The 17,727-nt window shown below is 50.5% G+C and overlaps 1 protein-coding gene across 1 annotated transcript in view; it reads right to left on the bottom strand.

Annotated features, from left to right (window-relative positions):
* LOC105188765 (mucin-4) overlaps nucleotides 1–14,091 on the bottom strand; it is a 45,628-nt gene extending 31,537 nt beyond the window's left edge. The window contains exon 1 of the mRNA XM_011150397.3: nucleotides 13,597–14,091. The gene's annotated coding sequence lies outside the window, so the exon portion shown is untranslated. The remainder of the gene's footprint in view (nucleotides 1–13,596) is intronic.
* Between the last annotated feature and the right edge of the window lie 3,636 nt (nucleotides 14,092–17,727).

Below are 17,727 nucleotides of genomic sequence, written 5' to 3'. Positions count from 1 at the left end.
TAATTATTGACTTCTGTTCCGCATGCTACGAAAGCCACACTCGCGGTAATACATGGGATCGTAATTAATTAGTATTGATATTAATTAATATATTACGCAGTAAATTTCTCTCTAATTAACGGGAATAAAATTTATGAATATTACAAGCATTTGTATCCCTAATTTGCTTTATCTCATCTTTGTGCTTTTAATGAGAATGGAGGACAAATAAAATTGTAATAAACGTTAATGTCGGTTAACGTCTAATGGTAATACATAAAACAGCATGAATTTACATTTATATGAAGTAATGATTAATTCCATTTTCTCCATTATATACACACACGCACATGAATAATAATCGTTACATTATAACGTCACATTATCGTGCGGTTTTTCCCGCGTATCGGAAAAGTAAAAAAGGAAGAAAATTAAAAAATGCAGGAGAGCACCGCACTGCTGCGACAAAAATGTCGCCGAATGAATCATTAATTTGTGGATTAACGGATTTCCAGTTTTCATATTTCGGGGGCGAAAAAAAAAAGAATTTCAAAATGCCTCCATCATATCCACTATACACGTATACACATAAAAGTATCGATCGTGTTGTTAAATATTTCGATATCAACTGGCGACCACGCTTCACCGGCTCGAATCGTCGGAATGCGTTGTTAATAATTGCTGTGTGCTGCGGAATCGGCATATGGCGCCGTCGCTGACCGATAATAGTAACAAACGAATCCATCGCACATCTACGCGATGGCGCGGCATTAAAATCATGTCGCTATGGAGCTTCTTGTCAGCTCATCCCTTTGACGTGTAAATTCAAACTGACGTAGCGTTACGATGTAGCGCCGTGCGCGCGCGCGCGCGTCATCAATGTGAATTATTGGTGAAGCTCCGGCCGATTGCCGGTATGGAATTTAAATCTTGTACGTGCGTAACACTCGCCTTCGTAATTTCGCCGCTGTTCCGCACAATCGGGCTTATTGTTTCGGCCGGCGAATTGCATCGTTATGCGCGACCATCCGTGGACAGACGGCATTAATGTAGAGTTCGCTTAGCATGTGCCGGCGATGTGTGTATGCATGCGTATATACTCCGGTCGCACAACGCTATACATATTTACACGCAGCATCAAATATTGTTTATGCAAGCAACACGCGTAAAAGTGATCGACGCTGCGTCGCCCGGTGTGCGTTATGGAATAATAGATACGAAAGTGTCGACGGGTCGTTTACGCGCGTCACGATTTCGCATGTTTTAACGTGCTTAGCAACTGTAGGACTGGTTTGAAATGAAACGTTATCGTTGAGGGATCAAAATATCCCGTAGGCACAATTCTCTAAATCGGTCGATATCGGTCAGAAATGATGGGGGAGGAGGGGAAACTTGACCTCTCGAGCAACTTGCCGACTCTGACGACCTTTTTCCAGCGACGAATTACATATTTTTAATAATATTTTTAATAATAAAGACGATTTATCATTTCTTTAGCGAGCAATACGCGATTAATTTCCGTGCAAAGGCGGAGGACCCAAGGTGGGCAAGGTTCTTTCGCGCATCGCGGGAGCAATCGATAGTTCGTGTCGCGCGGCGTCGTGACAACCGCGAATGTCTTCTTCAGACGTACTTATCGATGCTTAGACGCGGTATACAGGCACCTTAAGCATTTTTACGGACCGCGTCCACGACATCCGAACCGTTAGAATCTATTACCTACTTACTTCGTGTGACAGATAATCGCGCCGCGCGCGGTTTAAAGCGCGTCGCGTAAACGCGCGTCCGCGATTAAACGGTAATGCAGACGTCGAGCGCGCAGGTCGAGAAACCGACAAAGTAAAAGTCTCCCGCTTATACGCGGTCAAGTCGCGCGGCTCGCGCGCGTGTCGCAAGATAATGGTCCGTGATAAGAAATACGTTAATTGGCACGGGCACACGCGACACGTATATTCACATGTATTCCCCCCCCCCACCCCTCCATATACGCATACCCGTATCTTTCTATATTTTACCGCTTTGCACGAATTCTGCGCGACGACGATTAGGATAGTTAATCCGATAACGACTCTCAAAGTCGGCTAATTCGCTCGTGTTTACTACCTCGCTCGAACTTCATCTCCCGTCTAATGCTTAATTAACCAATTAACATCGTAATTCTCCCCGTTTCCAGTCTGCCGCGCTCGCAAGCTGCATTACACCCGATCGCTGTACTTAGCCGGGGACGGCGGCGGATGAGTGATAGTTAGCAAATATTGAGGGGACTAGCTTGCACGTAATACGGCGGGAAGTTCGCGAGATAATTAAGTGCCCGGGCACTTAAGGGGATAATTTAACGTCACCTTAACGAGTGAAGGATCGATGGCCCGTAATGAAGAAGCCGCGCACGGCTCATCCTGCCGCGCGCGAAAATTGAGGGGCGAGGCGTTAACCGAAAATTGGGGGATATCAGGCGCGGGGAAACTTAATTCGCGCGCGGTTATCACCGCCTGACCACTCTCGGCGATTTCGCCTCCACGTCGACAAATCCCGCGCGGCATAGTCGCGCGGTGTCTTCGCTTCGCAACCTTTGCCACGGCTCGGTTACATAGTCAACCGAAAAGCAATTCGTTGAACCAAATGTTTGCGCGAAAGATTTGCCGTCGGCAGATTTCGGGCGGGGAATTATTATGAGAATTAAATGAGGGAGGAGGCGAGGTGAACGAACGAGAATGCAAACGGCCGTTTCATACCTCGAAGCCAGCTAAAGCCAGCTCCGATCCGGACCGTGTGAGAGCAAGTCAAGAGTGCGGAATATAAATACAATCTCAACAAACTTCGTCGAGGCTCCAAACTGAGTTTGAAGTATTGAAATTTCATTATACCAGCAACGCCCGGAGACATAATCAAATTTCCCGATAGCAAACATTCCGTTTCGAGCCGCGCACTCACCACGGGGAAATTTTCAAAGGTCCGTGCTCCCCGATCAAAAAACGCATGATATCAATACGGATCTCCGCGTGTCGTTAATTTTTTGGCAGTAAAATTACCCGGGTATCGATCGAAGCGTCTAGTGTGCGCGAAGCGCACACAACGCAGAGGACTCTTATCGGGAAATTTCTCTCCGGTGGCCGGGTGTGTCTGCGAGAGAGGACTCACGCCGTAAATAATGCAAGGACAACGTGTCCTCTCATTTCTGTTGACACGCCCGGCCTACTGCGCCCCGAGAATCGATTTGCTCTCCCGACGACCTCTCGACCCGTCTCTGTACCGATATTCTCAAAAGGTCTTCGGAGTGGCCGATATCATCCGGCAGGTAACAACTAGAATTATGTGTTCGCCTGCCGGGTACGCTAATTGGATCGACAAATAGGGCATGGGCCGAGGATAACGTATCGCCTTTCGACGACGAGTCGCGACGTTCCTACGCGAACTTCCAAATCGATTTGGTGTGTGTGTGTGTGTGTGTGTGTGTGTGTGTATGTGTGAAGAGCTAGCTGCTCGAGAGTTTCTTTCAACCGCGGTTCTCTCGCGGAACATCTGCTCGTTAAAGAGCGATATCTGCTGCGGAAATACGCTGCGCATCGTACATCGCGGCGCGGAGACGAGCATCTTTTGAGAGCGTGTCGTTCTTCTCTCTCACTTGTTAATTTCAAATCACGCGCGGCCGGCTCTCTCGTCCGGTGCTTTTCATTGATCGACTCTGACGAGACTTCCTGACAAGGAATTCCTGCTACAGCGAATTCGAGCTATTCGTCATTGTCGATTATCAGCGCGCACCGCATCCCGCTGCAAGACTCGAAGGGGAAAAACGTTACGGCTTTCATAAATTCTCTGTGGTTTGCAATTTCGTTTAATCCCGCAGCGTGGCACAGTCGCAAACATAATCCCGGTACGCGGATGGCAAAATCCCTAGAAAAATTCGCGACAGCGGTCGCTTTTTGCAACAACCGACTATCCGTTCCTATCCGTTGCGACGCTAAAAAATGGAAAAGCGAGTTGGAGAGTTGCGTCCCGACTTGCGGGTAATAAAATATAATGGCACTTTTATTGCCGGCATCGTCGCGCGTGGAGCACTTACGTCACTCGGATTCAACCGTAGTGGCTGAGAGTTAAACTTGTTTTGTTCCGTGCTCGCCCTGCAGTTATCTCCCTACCAGTAAGACATTTTTTATCCCGATCCCCCGTTTCGCGCCACGGTGAAATAGGTCACTCCCTCGTGCCGGATAAAATTTTCAGCGTGCCCGTCGAACTTGCCCATAATTTCCCGTCCTGTGGCCGTTTTACGCGATATTACGGAAGCTAAGGCTGTCGCGAGCGAGGCGAATCGAGCGACCAACACGGCTCCTTGACATCAGACACGGAATTAAGTATCCTGTTTCTCTATTTCTGGGTTACGAGTACACAAATATTTAATGCAGCGTAGCCACGCCGCGCGAGTGTATGTACCTCCGTTATATAAATTGCATCTCCGTGTGTCGAAAATTTTTCATACCCCTTTCGTCTCTCTCTCTCTCTCTCTTTTTCTCTCTCTCTCTCTCTCGCTCTCTCTCTCTCTCTCGTTCTCTCTCTCTCGGCTCCTTGCGTCGCCAGATATGTACGCTCAACACCGAAGTATTCTTTTCCCTCGCGAAAGCTTTAGAACTAGCTATTTTTCAGTTTTGACACGGAAGGATAGCTCTCGGCTTGCTCTTATATAGAATACATTGATTTATCGATATTCCATGCGCGAGACGATGAAGCGCGACGGGCGGAGGATTCGCATGCGCATCTTTCAGGAGGAAGAATTACCAGGGCAAATAGCTCCCCGGTTTGTAACTCGCAAGTAACAACTCGTGTGTTCTTCAGCACGCTGACTATTCCCAGTTCGCCATTGTCTTTCGGCAGCGACTTCGCTCGCGGCGAACGCGCCGCCGAGAAGTTGGAGCTCGTTACACAAAGCGGGCGGGAGCGCGCTCGGAAAACTCGCTCGAGCGGCCGCCGAACAATTCGCGAGAGGCTCACGCGAAATTATGCTCGCGCACGGCGAGCCATGTTCGCGGCGGAAAAACCGAATGAGAGGAAAGCGCGCGGCGCCGGCTAAATGAAAAATTAAGCCCCGGTCCGGAGTGCCGCGCGCGCTGTCCGCGGAATCTCAAGGAGCTTTAGCGCGCCGAGAAGAGTTTCATCTCCCGTACTTGGGAAATTCCTCGGGATGGAAACCGTCTCCCCGGGTAATAAAGACGGGGCAAAAATCTCACGAGCTTTCGCGGCCGCGGTTTAATATTGGGAAAACAAATTGACTGCCAGCCACGAAAAAAGATCGGACGGGTTAAGAAAATTATGTTTTATTCATGTGTTACGCCGTATTTCGTTCTCTTGCCGAGATATGACTGGTTACGGTATATCTTGCGGATGGCGAGTCAATCGCGAAACTGCGTTTATACTCTCTCTCTCTCTCTCTCTCTCTCTCTCTCTCTCTCTCTCTCTGTGCTGCTGCTGCGAATGTAAATACGACGAATAATTGGCTTCGTTTCCCATAAATTTCTCCGCGCTTCCGTTTACTCCGACGCGATCGACCGAAATCGCGTATTCGAGTAAAGCGAGAACGTCCACGAACTGGATTCCCGACTTGTCTGAATAATAAAGGCAACGCCGGTCGTTCCCTTATTCATCGATCATCTTTAGATACGAGTCTGGAAAGTCTACTTTGCTAACACAATGAAGGTAATATCCATTGTGGAATAATTAATTGCAGAAGAAGCTCGCGGCGATTCTGCTAGGCGAACTAGGGGGAATCTGCATAATTCTATTGATCGATTAACTCGTTCGGAACGACGACGACGAATCATCGTTTATTATAATTTCGTGAACGGCCAGGTCAACGCGAGATCATAAAATGGAATTGCGAGAGGACAGTCACGCTGAGTTTTGCCCGCAAGTAAGACAAATTCGTGCTTGGAGAGTGGGAGTAACGAATCCGCTTTACATTCACAGCTAAGGAGCTTAAATGTTGCAAGCGCGCGAGCTCCGTATTGAACTCTAATATCCTAATGGCAGAATCAAGTTCGGAAGCGGAATATTGACTGTGCCAGAGCGTCTGCTGACGAAGCACTACACGTTTCACCAGCATAGCCATTGACATATCATTCGCCTGCCGTTTCTAATCAGCGTAAACAGGCGCAAGGAGGAGCAAGGGAAGAAAGGAGGAACCGGATTCCGGAGCTTTCGACAAGAGATATCACTCCGACATCAAATTTGCCGATAACTACGCACCCCAGCGACAGACAGATTTCTAATTTGCGTCTGCAGCAGCTACAATCGAATCGTTTCTCCGCGCATCTCTCCCGAGATTATTCCCATGAGCGAAAGAAGCCGACGCTGCGCGAGCGCTTCGTCATGCTGCGCGTTATTCAGTTAGTAGGAGTTTTACGCAGAACAATAAAAAAAAGGCAACGACGACAAAAAGAAAAAAAGAGTAATACGATCGAGTTGCGGAATACAAATACAGCGAGTCGGGACAGACGCGCGCGCGCGCGCGCTCGCGTTACGATCGCGCGAAGAAACGAGAGCGCGAAAGTGCAACGATACAATCAACGCAAACTGGCGGAGAGGTGCATCGTCCGACGCGACGCGATTGCCCGGGCAGCCTCCGTCACGGCTTCCGCGGGAAAACGAAACGAGAAAACCCTTAACAACCTGATACGATACGTAATTCCGCGATACGAAAAGTTCTCTCACGACGGGGAGGGAGGGGGAGAGGATGCAGCTCGAGATCCGCCTTCTCGTATCGACTTCGAGATCTCCGATAACGCCGCGAGGCGCGACGTGCATCGCGTTTCGCGCGCTCGCTGCAATCTCGCTGCTCTCGTATTACTTTTGTGGGATTCGCGATGCGCTCGTCACGGCGACGATACCGAATCCATATCGCGGATCTCGACGCCCGCGAGTTATCACCGGCTGCAGAATGATAATAAATGCGAGGACGAGTCGGCGCAACGTAAAGAGACGCGAGGCCAACGACGGGCCAAGCATCCACCTCCACTCTCTCCGCCGCCTCCGCCTCCTCCTCCTCCTCCTCCTCCTCCTCCTCCTCCTCCTCCTCCTCCTCCTCCTCCTCCTCCTCCTCCTCCTCCTCCTCCTCCTCCTCCACCACCACCTCCACCACCACCTCCACCTCCTCATCCCGGCTCCCTTGTTGGATTTATGAATACCGCCGGGTGTAAAGGGACCGTGCTCGCTTCCTGGTTGTAAAGGGAGATATATGTACCTTATGGGACACCGTACATTAAACTGAGAAACAGCCTCTGGCTATATGTGTGTACACGTAATATTCGTACGTGCGTATGTACCCGTGTACATACCTGTGTGTAAACATATGTGCGTGTGTGAGTAGGGATTGGGTAGGGATACATTACGCGCACTTATACGTAGCAACGAGTTGGAGTATACTTTGATAGCTCTTGATAGCGGTGCGTGACGGCAGACGTGACGCGGAATTGCGATGACGCGCAATTGCGGTATGTCGAGATTTCGACATTCGCACACCGCCGTGCGCGCGCGCGTGTGATGTTTTGCCGATAATGCGCGCGCGTGATATTTTCCAGCAGATAAAATCTATCAATTATCTCGTTTTTGCCATCTCTCAGAACAGAGCCGACTCCGTGTTATCCCCGGGAAGCCGCGGGTGAAGCGAGCGCAGACAGCTAGGAGATCATTCAAAGATAATACGAAACGCTCCGTATACGGGATTATAATTAGCGGATATAAAACGCGACTACAAAAATTGTGTTTGCACCGAGATACGGTGCAATGCGTAATGAGCGAATATAAATGGCCGGAGAACTCGAGGAGAAAATTTTCTATGTATTCCGGAGCGCGATTCCCGGCTCTCTCTCTCTCTCTCTCCTGCCACGCTGCTTATTCCGGCGCGAATTTCAACGCGAATCGCACACGTAGCGCGATTTATCAGGCGTGATTAAGCTCGCGGCTGCTGAAGAATGCGGCATTGTCAATAACAGTATCGTCTCTGTCGCGTTTTAACGGCGATACGCGAGATACATTTTATCGTCCTTTATCGCGCGGCATGGTTTTTAATTAAAATTCACAAGCCGGCTTTACGCCACTGAAGCGCTGAGCGAGCACATTTCGAATTCGCCAGACGGCCGAGTAATAAAATGCGCAATATGTACCGTGCGAGACACAGTTCGGCTCTTTGAGGAAGCTCGTGGAAGTTTAAGTAATTCCGTAGTCGCGGATAAGCGTCGTGATATCATGGCCGCGTATATATACGTGAGTCTCTCTCTCTCTCTGTGTGTGTGTGTGTGTGTATGAAATTTTCGAGAGCACTTATGGAATATTTGACGACAGCGATGTTGCAACCCATTATCAGCGCCTGCTGTACCGTTCTCTCTTAACTAGTAGACAAAAGTTTAATGAAGCGAGTAAATATATGTGTGTGTGTGTACTTTCATACGCTTATATCTCATCACCTGCGGCGAAACTGCGCAAATATTCAATTAATCCCACAAGTAGTTATACGAATCTCGAATAAAAGGAGCAAAAAGGGAGCCAGGTTTTCCAGTTTTGGCAAACTTTTGCACAAATAGATGACGTGCAAAAGCTCAGTGAATATAACGCGGTGCTTGGAGGATATTTGTCAAATGCGCGATTTCGAAAATCAACGTCGCTATTATTTCAACGGTTCAAACCCCAGCGTGACATTTTCTCGAATTTCAGTTCGAAACGAAAATGTTAAACTCTACAAGAACAATAGACGCAGTCTTTTTCAGCTTGTCATTTTCGGCGACAGATATTCTCAAGCGCGCGCTCGGAAGGATTGTCGACGATGGCTCTTTCGTTGCGCCGCGCGACTTCTTCATTTCCAACGTTGAATATCCGCCGGCCGTGCGCGCAATTGTACGTCGACCCGATATTCCGACGATGTTCATCCCCATTTAAACGCGGAACAAACGCTCGGTTTATCCGGCCGCGCCGTCAAAGCCCGCACGCGGGAAAGCTCTTTACTGTTCGATCCTGCCCGGCAATCGCCCCGAGATCCCGGGGTATAATTCTCTCTATTATCAATCAATTATATTTCTTCCGCTATTTTTAATCTCGCTCTTTCATAGCCGTCGACGGGAACGGCGCTTTTACGAGGAATAACGTCGGGAGAGACGGCCGGGAATTGTTAACGTGCCGCGGGAGAATATCCGCATAAACGTCGAGCCGGCCGCGTCGTAAAACTCTAAAAATCCCCTCGCGCACGGTGAGCCCAGGCCTTTTGATATTCCGCGTGATCGACTGCACATCCACCGCATATAGCAGCGGACCGGAGCGGATTCCACGGCGAACGCCGATGGGGCGGGGGGGGGGCAGAAGGACGAGAAGGGGTAGGGGGGCGGTTTTTCGCGAGGCGATCGGCGCGCGAGAGATCGAAACTTTGGCACTCTTCCTGAATGCCGATGAAACAGATGCAATTTCGCGCGCGAGCACGACGAGCCGGGCAGATTGGATAGAGAGGGGTGGCCGTTGCAGCTGCGGCCGGAAAAAAGGTGCCCGCGACCCAGTTCGGGCGGTTTCTACACGTCGTTATCCGCGCGTCGTTGTGTGTCGCGCGCATGACCCGCGGCGCGTGGTCGAGAGGCCTCGAGTTTAGCGACTTGCGAGAGCTTTAGTAACGCGAGTACACCGAGTGGCGAGATACGCGCGACGAGGAGAGGAGTTGTCCACCGCGCGGAACGATGCGCGAGATCAAGACGCGGCTCCTGACCAGATTGTGGACGGCATTTGCGAGGGAAAGTTTGGGGGCTACGTCCCGGGTTGCCGACGATTACCGCGACAGAGACGCGCAGGAGCTAATACGCCGGGGTGTAAACTGCCGACATGGTGGTGTCCCTTAAAGTCCCTCTCCTCCTCCTCCACTATAGCCGCTCGATGAATTTCTCAAATATTTCGAGGCTGAATTCGCGCGCGCGTTCAATTCGCGATGTCGCACACGCGCGTTTATGCAATCCGAGATATTATTTCAATTGCCGCACCGCGCCGATATCTATACGCAAGTTGCGCGCGAAACGTGCCACCAATGGCCGCTTGTTTGTTCTCTCAATAAATGTTTTAATTAAATATCCCGATTTTTATATTTGTTCATTCAGCGTAATATTTATCCGCTTCGGTTTATTTTACCTATGATCCCATTTTTTTCGTATTTCCGTACAATCAAAGTCGGGTTCTCGACGCGCGCGAACGCTATTCCACTTTTACATTTGATATTCCTCCGCTGTCTCTCGCTCTTTGCGATTTCATTTTCCACGTTTCAATCAATTTCGCGGGAGCCTCGCGAATTCGCCATTTAATCGGACTCTTAAATTAACGTCAAGAAACCCGGGAATGTTTCGTTGGGTTGCGCGTTGTGTGTGTGTGTGTGTGTGTGTGTGTGTGTGTGTGTGAGTGTTTATGCAGGTATTAACGACAGCTCTGCCACGCTCCAAGAACAAATTGGGCACCGGGAACAATTGTGAAGCATATCCACGTACGAACGAGTGGTGGGAGCTACAGTCGACACGAATACATTCGCAGTCGTGATTAATGCCAATCAAGGGCCGATTTCGCGTTCTGAATTCGGGATCCGGTTAACGCCAGGAATCAATAGACCCGCAAACCGAGCCGATTAAGGATGCACGAGCGAGTGGAACCGCAAATCTAGAAACGCAATGTGGGTGTTTCGGTCTGAATGGAGGATAACTAGGATTCCATAGCTAGTTACGTCGTTTTACATTCCGCAATAACGCGCCGTCTTACTGACCGGAAATGTCGCCGCGCAAAAATCCGGCCGAGATCGATACGTCGGCAAATCGCTGCATCGATTATCGATTGCCATCCTTGCCATCGGGATACGGCCGGAGAACGCGAGATATGTACACCCTCCGCGTCCAATAAAGCTTTTACTTCGCACGCTATATTCTTTGCAGCGGAAATGTACACACAAGCGTCGGTTTTGGAAACCTCCGCTTTCAATCCGCCATTGTCTGACTAAAGCGATTCCTTCAACTTTAACTTGCTAATCTCGTTTCCAGAAACCTGTTCGCTGTGCACACTATTAATATCGCACAGGATTCGAGTCCGACTGAAACGATTCGGCGTGCGAAATGAGAAATCCACTTTTGCAAGATGATGTTCTCAAACGTCGCGAGTTAGACGTACGAAAACAGACTGGAATGGATCGAGAACAAATTATGAGCGAATTTTTAGGCAATCGACCGCGAAATATATAACGGGAGAGGTGAGTTGACGGTATTCCTAATAGTTTGCCTTCGGTTTAAGATAATAGAAATCTGCTGATTACCGCGTGGCATAAGAAAACAGCATAAAAATCGATATATAAGCGTGTTATCTCGCCGAAACTACGTTTTTGTTGGGCTTCATTCTCTGCCTATATCGCGACAACGCAGCTTCATCCTTCAGTCAATGTTTTAAGAAGATCCCCTATGTATAATATAAATACGCGCGACCATATTGACGCAGCGAGTTCCCGAATTTTGCGCGTATTCCCGACATCGTGTCCGACCTTCGAGACATTCCAGGCCTCGCGTCCAGGATTTTCACTGGAAAATCGACGACATCGTGGAAAAGCTATCGGAATCACGCGTGCAACGAGTTGAACGGTTCTCAGGTTCATTAAGAGCGATGCTTTGCAACGATTTCGCCATACACGCTCGTTGGCACACACACACACACACACACACATCCCCGACAAATTCGCAATCTTTGACGACCGTTGCGTGTACGGAGATATTTGTCTCATCCGTTCAATAAGATCGACAGCGAACACCCGTCCAAGAGCACCGCTGGTTTCTCTTTCTCTTTCTCTTTCTGGGCCTCGGAATCGATTCTGTCGACTATCGGCTAGTCTATGAATAGCGCAAAATCCAGATTAAGAAACGCTTCGGACGATTCCCGCGGAGGAAACGGCGAAATAACATGGCGTTGCCCGGGGGACGACGCATTTCTCCGGTAAAATGTATAAAAGGTCGCAAACGAGGTCACCCATATGCCGAGCGGGAGTAAAAGGGCTCTTTAAACCTTCGCGTGCGAGGTTCTCTCTCCTGATCCGGGAGATAGAGAGAGAGAGAGAGAGAGAGAGAGGCATGTGCATGCCTTATTAAAACAAATAGCCCCTTTAATCCTGCGGCGAGGCATCATGTATGCATCTTGTTATTTAATAAACAGGAAGTCTCGCAGGTCTGCAGCCACTGCATGCCCTTCACACTACAATTTTCTGGTCGGTTTATAAAGTCTAGAAGATATGCAAACGTCTAGCTTGAGGATTTAACCGAAGGTAAAAACTACAAAGCTTCCGGTGAATTAAATGTTCACACTGAAGCATATCTCTCTCGGTTAATATTATAATTTCAGGCAGATTATATTTTAATCGAATTCCGCCTCTCTCTCTCTCTCTCTCTCTCTCTCTCTCTCTCTCTCTCTCTCTCTCTCTTTTTTTTTCTCTCTGTGCGAAACTCTCGGCGACAAAATCGTAGAATGCTAAATATCGCCAAGACATGATGAACGATGTTGTCGTACGACATTTTCTCGCGAAGGAAAGTCACGTTGAAACGGACCAAGGTTAGGAGGGCATTCGTTCTGTGACACCCTCTGGGGACAAGTGTGTCACGCTAAGATACCAGCGACTCGGATGGCACTGTTATTATTGATAGTTAACCTCAGAGCTCTCTCTCTCTCTCTCTCTCTCTCTCTCTCTCTCTCTCCCCCCCCCTCTCTCTCTCTCTCCACAATGTTCTTAGGGTAGAATTTCAACGGGACCTACACTTAGAACACGCGTCGGATTTCTTTAGATTTAAGCTGCAAGCTCTAGGAAACACGACTGTGCACTTAAATTAGGAGCGCGAGTTCTCGACAAAGCTACGGGATAGTGAGCACAGAGAGGTTTCCTTAATTTTCCTCTATCATCTCTTATCTGCGCCTGGTACATCATGTGAGTTTACGAGCGTCGACGAGCGCTATGTTGCTTCGCTTTGACCGCTTATGCTTAATACGGAGTAGATTCCGCTTCGGCTTTGTTCCCTAATCTCAAAGAAGGATCCCGAGGACGAGTGACGTATACTCATCAGTCGCTCGTTGCACAGAATGTCTATTCGCCAAGAAAAATGACGCAAAGTCACGTCAATCACGTCGAGAGCGCGAGCGCGAGCGCGTGAAGCCAATCGCCGCGCGTTCGATTGCGTTCATCGCGCGAGATCGATCGTAACGAAGGCGACACTTGCTTTCGCGACAGGTCACTCTAACGAATGACGAAACGAACGAATGCACGATGAACCATTAAAGCAAAACGCGGCCATTGTGTGTGCACAAGTGTGGACTGTGTGTGTAACAAGGGTTCGCGCAGCGTGTGCCGATGTTGACTGAAGTACGGCGAAATCAACAAATTGGATTATCGATTATCACAATCATGTTCACCGGCGTAACGACGTTACGGCCAAAGAGAATCAGCGAACTGTACCGCGGCATGCGATTCTGCCGAAATTCCGAAAAATCTACGGAATTACACACACAGGCAGAGGAGCGCGCTCGTTTGGCTTGGAACAAATCCCCCAAGATTCGCGTAACAAACAAATACAGCAATCAATAATTCAACGTACTCACCACGATTATCCTGGATCCTCCGCGACTGCTCGCTGCTTCTCGGCGGTCTCGCGGCTTCCGGTATCACTCTCCGGGATATCGCTCGAGTCCTGCGAAGGTCTACGCGTCCTGGAGCACTCGGTTCAGCAGCAGTTTCCTCTCGCACATCGTCGCGTTCTCTCGTTCCTGAGTCCTCCTCCTCTCCTCTCGTAGCGTTCCTTCCGGGCGAAGGTCGAGTCGCGTCCGGGTCGTTTTGACAGGCGACCTCTCGACGGATACGGACGTCCTCCTCGTCTCGACCGGCACTCGCACAGGATCCCGCGGATCGAAGGGATGAACCGGGATCGCGGATCGCGGTGGATAAGAGGGAGAGGGAGAGGGAGAGAAAGAGAGAGAGAGAGAGAGAGCGTGGATCTCGAAAGCTCCGCTTCACACGGAGCGCAGTGGAGAACTGAGCGAAGTGCCGGCCGGTCGAGCAGCCAGGCGGGCTTTTCCGAGCGGCTTAACCAATCGCGACTTCTCTCTCGGCCCCACGTATCCCTCTCGCGCGCTCTCTCTCTCTCTCTCTCTCTCTCTCTCTCTCTCTCTCTCTCTCTCTCTCTCTCTCTCTCTCTCTCTCTCTCTCTCTCTCTCTCTCTCTCTCTCTCTCTCTCTCTCTCTCTCTTTCGCTCCCTCACCTGCGCTCTCCTCTCTCGCCCTCCCCCTGCGCCTCCGCCCTCCCTGCCCCTTTCTCATCCTGCTCTCGCCGCGTTGTTCGTCGCGACGCGGTGGAGACGCGCTCTCGCCGGTCCCGCGACGCGACGAGACGCGATGCGATGCGTCCGTCCGTCCGTCCGTCGCAACCCCCGCAGGTGCAGCATCCCCTTGGACAGATGCGCGATCGCGCGAACCCGACTCGAAATCTGCACAGTCGCGAAAATTCGCCAAACGGTCGGAACGACGTGGTCCCGCGACACGGTGAGATCTCGATTCTCCTTTTCTCTCTTTCGCCATCGAACTAACCGCGGAAAGCGGGAAATATCGGAGAACGGAACTTCGTCGCGCGCTGCACATCGCGCGATAACATGCTTATCGAGTGATTAGCTGGAAAATAACATTGCGTTCGCCTTCCTCCTTCTTTCTTTTCCTTTCTCTCCAGATTCCTAGTGTGCTCCTTTATTTTGCCCTCTTCTACCTGGGAGTTGTCCTCGCGAACTCGTTGAAAATTTAATTCCTAACTTCAGCGCGGCCGCCTCGCTTCGAAGGGAAGCTGTCTAAATCCGAAATCCCCGCAGTCGGAAACACGCAATATCGCGCCGCGGAAGTTCAACCGCGGGGTCGTCGTAAAATCGCAGAAAGATTTCTGGGACGACCGGATTCGCTCTGGCGAAGTAGGTTGACCAATCGCGAATTTTCTACTCGTTCGACGCGCCCTTCTTTATTCCCCCCCGTTCGCGTTGGGTCGCGTAGCTCGACGGTACGAACGGTTCGTCGCGCCTTCTCTGTCTGCCTCGACCCCCGCACCGGAAATTAAACGTAGAAACAGTACGACGGACTTCAATTCGCGAGATAATATTTTCGGTTATATCTACCGGCAGCCGGAGCTGTCTCCGTCGCGCTCGCGCGCGAAGGCGCCCGCAAGTCGAATCGTTCGGAATAGATTCGCGGAGGAAACGGGAAAACGCGCGTCACTTCCGACATTCCGAGGAGTATTTTCAACGCGCTCCCGAACGCGTGCGTTTTACGTGAACGGGCAGTCCGCGTGTGCCACCTTTCTAAAAGAAATGTAAATCCTTTTAACGGCCAACGGTTTAGTCTGTTTACCCACGGAATTCAAGCGCTTCGCCTTCGGAAATAGGACGGGGAACGTGGGAATACGACGGGGACACGCGAGACGCATCGGTAAACGCGCGCGGCGCATCGGCCGATATCGCGCGACTATTCGCGCGGCGCGGCCGCGGCCGCGGCGGTGTGCACGCGGCGATCGTCAATGCGCAACGCGACGCGACGCGCGTTTTTCTCCTTTTTCTTCTCCCTTCCGAAAGATCGTCCGTGCAATTTCATTTCTCGCGCGACGCGCCGCGACTCTCTCTCCTTTTTGCCGACGACCGCAGCGGCACAACGGAGGAAATTTGTTGCTGCTCGCCGACGAGCGCGCAAGTTCAAATCAGCTTTACCATTTCGCGATCGCGATTAGCGATTCGCCCGGTCTTAACCGAATTTCGCGGTGGCGAAGCTACGAGCGCAGGAAATCGATGAGTTTCCTACGAGCTAGTGAGCGAGCGAGCGAACGAGAGGAGAAGGGGGAGAGAGAGAGAGAGAGAGAGAGAGAGAGAGAGAGAGGGGGAAAACCAGCAAAATTGAATTATGGCCCGGGGAGGCAGACCGACAAGCCGCTACTTCGGCGCGTGAATTAAATACGCCATGTCTCCCGCTTATCGACGCAAATACGCGTCTCTCGCAGCGTTTCGCTCTATTTAATATGCACGACGTCGCGACCTCACCGCAACTCGTCGTTATCTCCGAAACGCGCGGCTATCGGTCGGACATGACTTTCGAAACGTATCGAAAAGATCACACTCGCCCGAAGAAGAGCCGATCGAAACCGAACCGCTTACTTCGCGAACGACATATATAGGTGCAATATCGGAGCGCGTCTCGTGCAACAAGACACGTCCGCAAAATTCGCACAAAGCGCGTCGCTTTACCGAGCCTCTCCAATACAAAAGCTACATCGCGTTCAAATATTATTTCCAACGATTCTGCCGTCGATGCTCGCGCGCAAGATGCTGCTGCGAGAGACCAGTTTTCCAGGTCGAAAAGATTTTCTCGTTCATAGCCTCGCAATATGCGGGGCGTCCCGGGGGTGAAGTTACCCCGATATACCCAGCATCGGCTGAACCGACTACTACCACACTGTTGTAAAGCGTTAAGCGACAAGCGCGTCGATGAGCGCGCGTTTCGCGCGAAAGAGAACTTCTGCTTCCCGCGTGGAAAGCCCGGCGTCTTTCAATAACGCCGGGTGTTCGCCACGGCACGGCACGGCACGGCACGGCAAGGCAAGGCAAGGCACGGGCACGGGTACGACTCTAGCAGGGATTCGCCGCGGGAACGTGCCGGGATTCGGACCGCAACGTCGTCGTAAGATCGGGCGGAAAAGAGGACGAAAACAAAGCTCGGCGGATCCGCGTCTACGTGCCGACGCCGAGCCCCGGCGATCGAACGAAACGTGATCGAGGCCTCACTTTCGAAGTCGCCTGCAGTCACTCGGAACGCGTCCCGGTCGCTTTCCTAACGACCAGCCCGTGCTTTTACCGGCGCGGCTGCCTTTACGATGCTCGCGACGTACCGTTTTCATTGTCCGCCTCGCGCGTTTAGCGTTACACGCGATTACGACGTGTGGTTGCTTCTCCGACGGTAACAGGCTGGACTCGATGATATTTGCCGAGGAATGACGGCCGACAAAAATTATTCGCGCGCATATTAAGACGTCTCGTTAAATTCCGTAAATTCGCCTCGGCTCGGCCGGCGATAAAATCGCGAACGGCACGTACGAAGGCGCGAGTAACGGTTTCGTATAACGCAGGGAAAATACCGGTAATGTAATCGAAACTGCGCCACTTCCCCCTTCTTTCACCTCCTCTTTTCTCCCTCATGATTATTTCATTCGCATTTCCCTACAGAATCTCCAGTTTCCGGATCGACCGGGAGTATCGGCGAAGTTTGAGCGGTAACGCGCGAGTAGCGGCTCGAAGTAATACGCGCCTCGAAAGCATCAAACATCGTTTCGCGTTGCGAGTTACGAGGTAACACGTAATATGATATCGCACAGGACTTTCAAGAACGGTAATTGTTGAGAACTCGACATTTCGCTTTCCGCAAGTTCGATAACCGAGCCGCGTTCCGCGTATTTCCGCGGCGAACGCGTAGCTCGCACCAATAATTAATTTGCTCTCTCTCTGAGAAGCAGAAATAAACCAGACTAATACATCAGCAATAGACGCTTGCGTCCACCTTTCCTTTTTTGAATTAAATTAATATTACTATGACTTTCATACACAATTGTACTTTAATATTGAATATAATTGTAATTTTCTGTTTGCGAATAGAGAGAGAGAGAGAGAGAGAGAGAGAGAGAGAGAGAGAGAGAGAGAGAGAGAGAGATGATTAAAG

The sequence above is a fragment of the Harpegnathos saltator genome, unplaced genomic scaffold (assembly GCF_003227715.2).
Source record: "Harpegnathos saltator strain DR-91 unplaced genomic scaffold, Hsal_v8.6 scaffold37, whole genome shotgun sequence".
Lineage (NCBI taxonomy): Eukaryota > Metazoa > Arthropoda > Insecta > Hymenoptera > Formicidae > Harpegnathos > Harpegnathos saltator.
The sequence above is the reverse complement of the archived record's forward strand: the minus strand, read 5'-3'. Positions and strand labels throughout refer to the sequence as shown.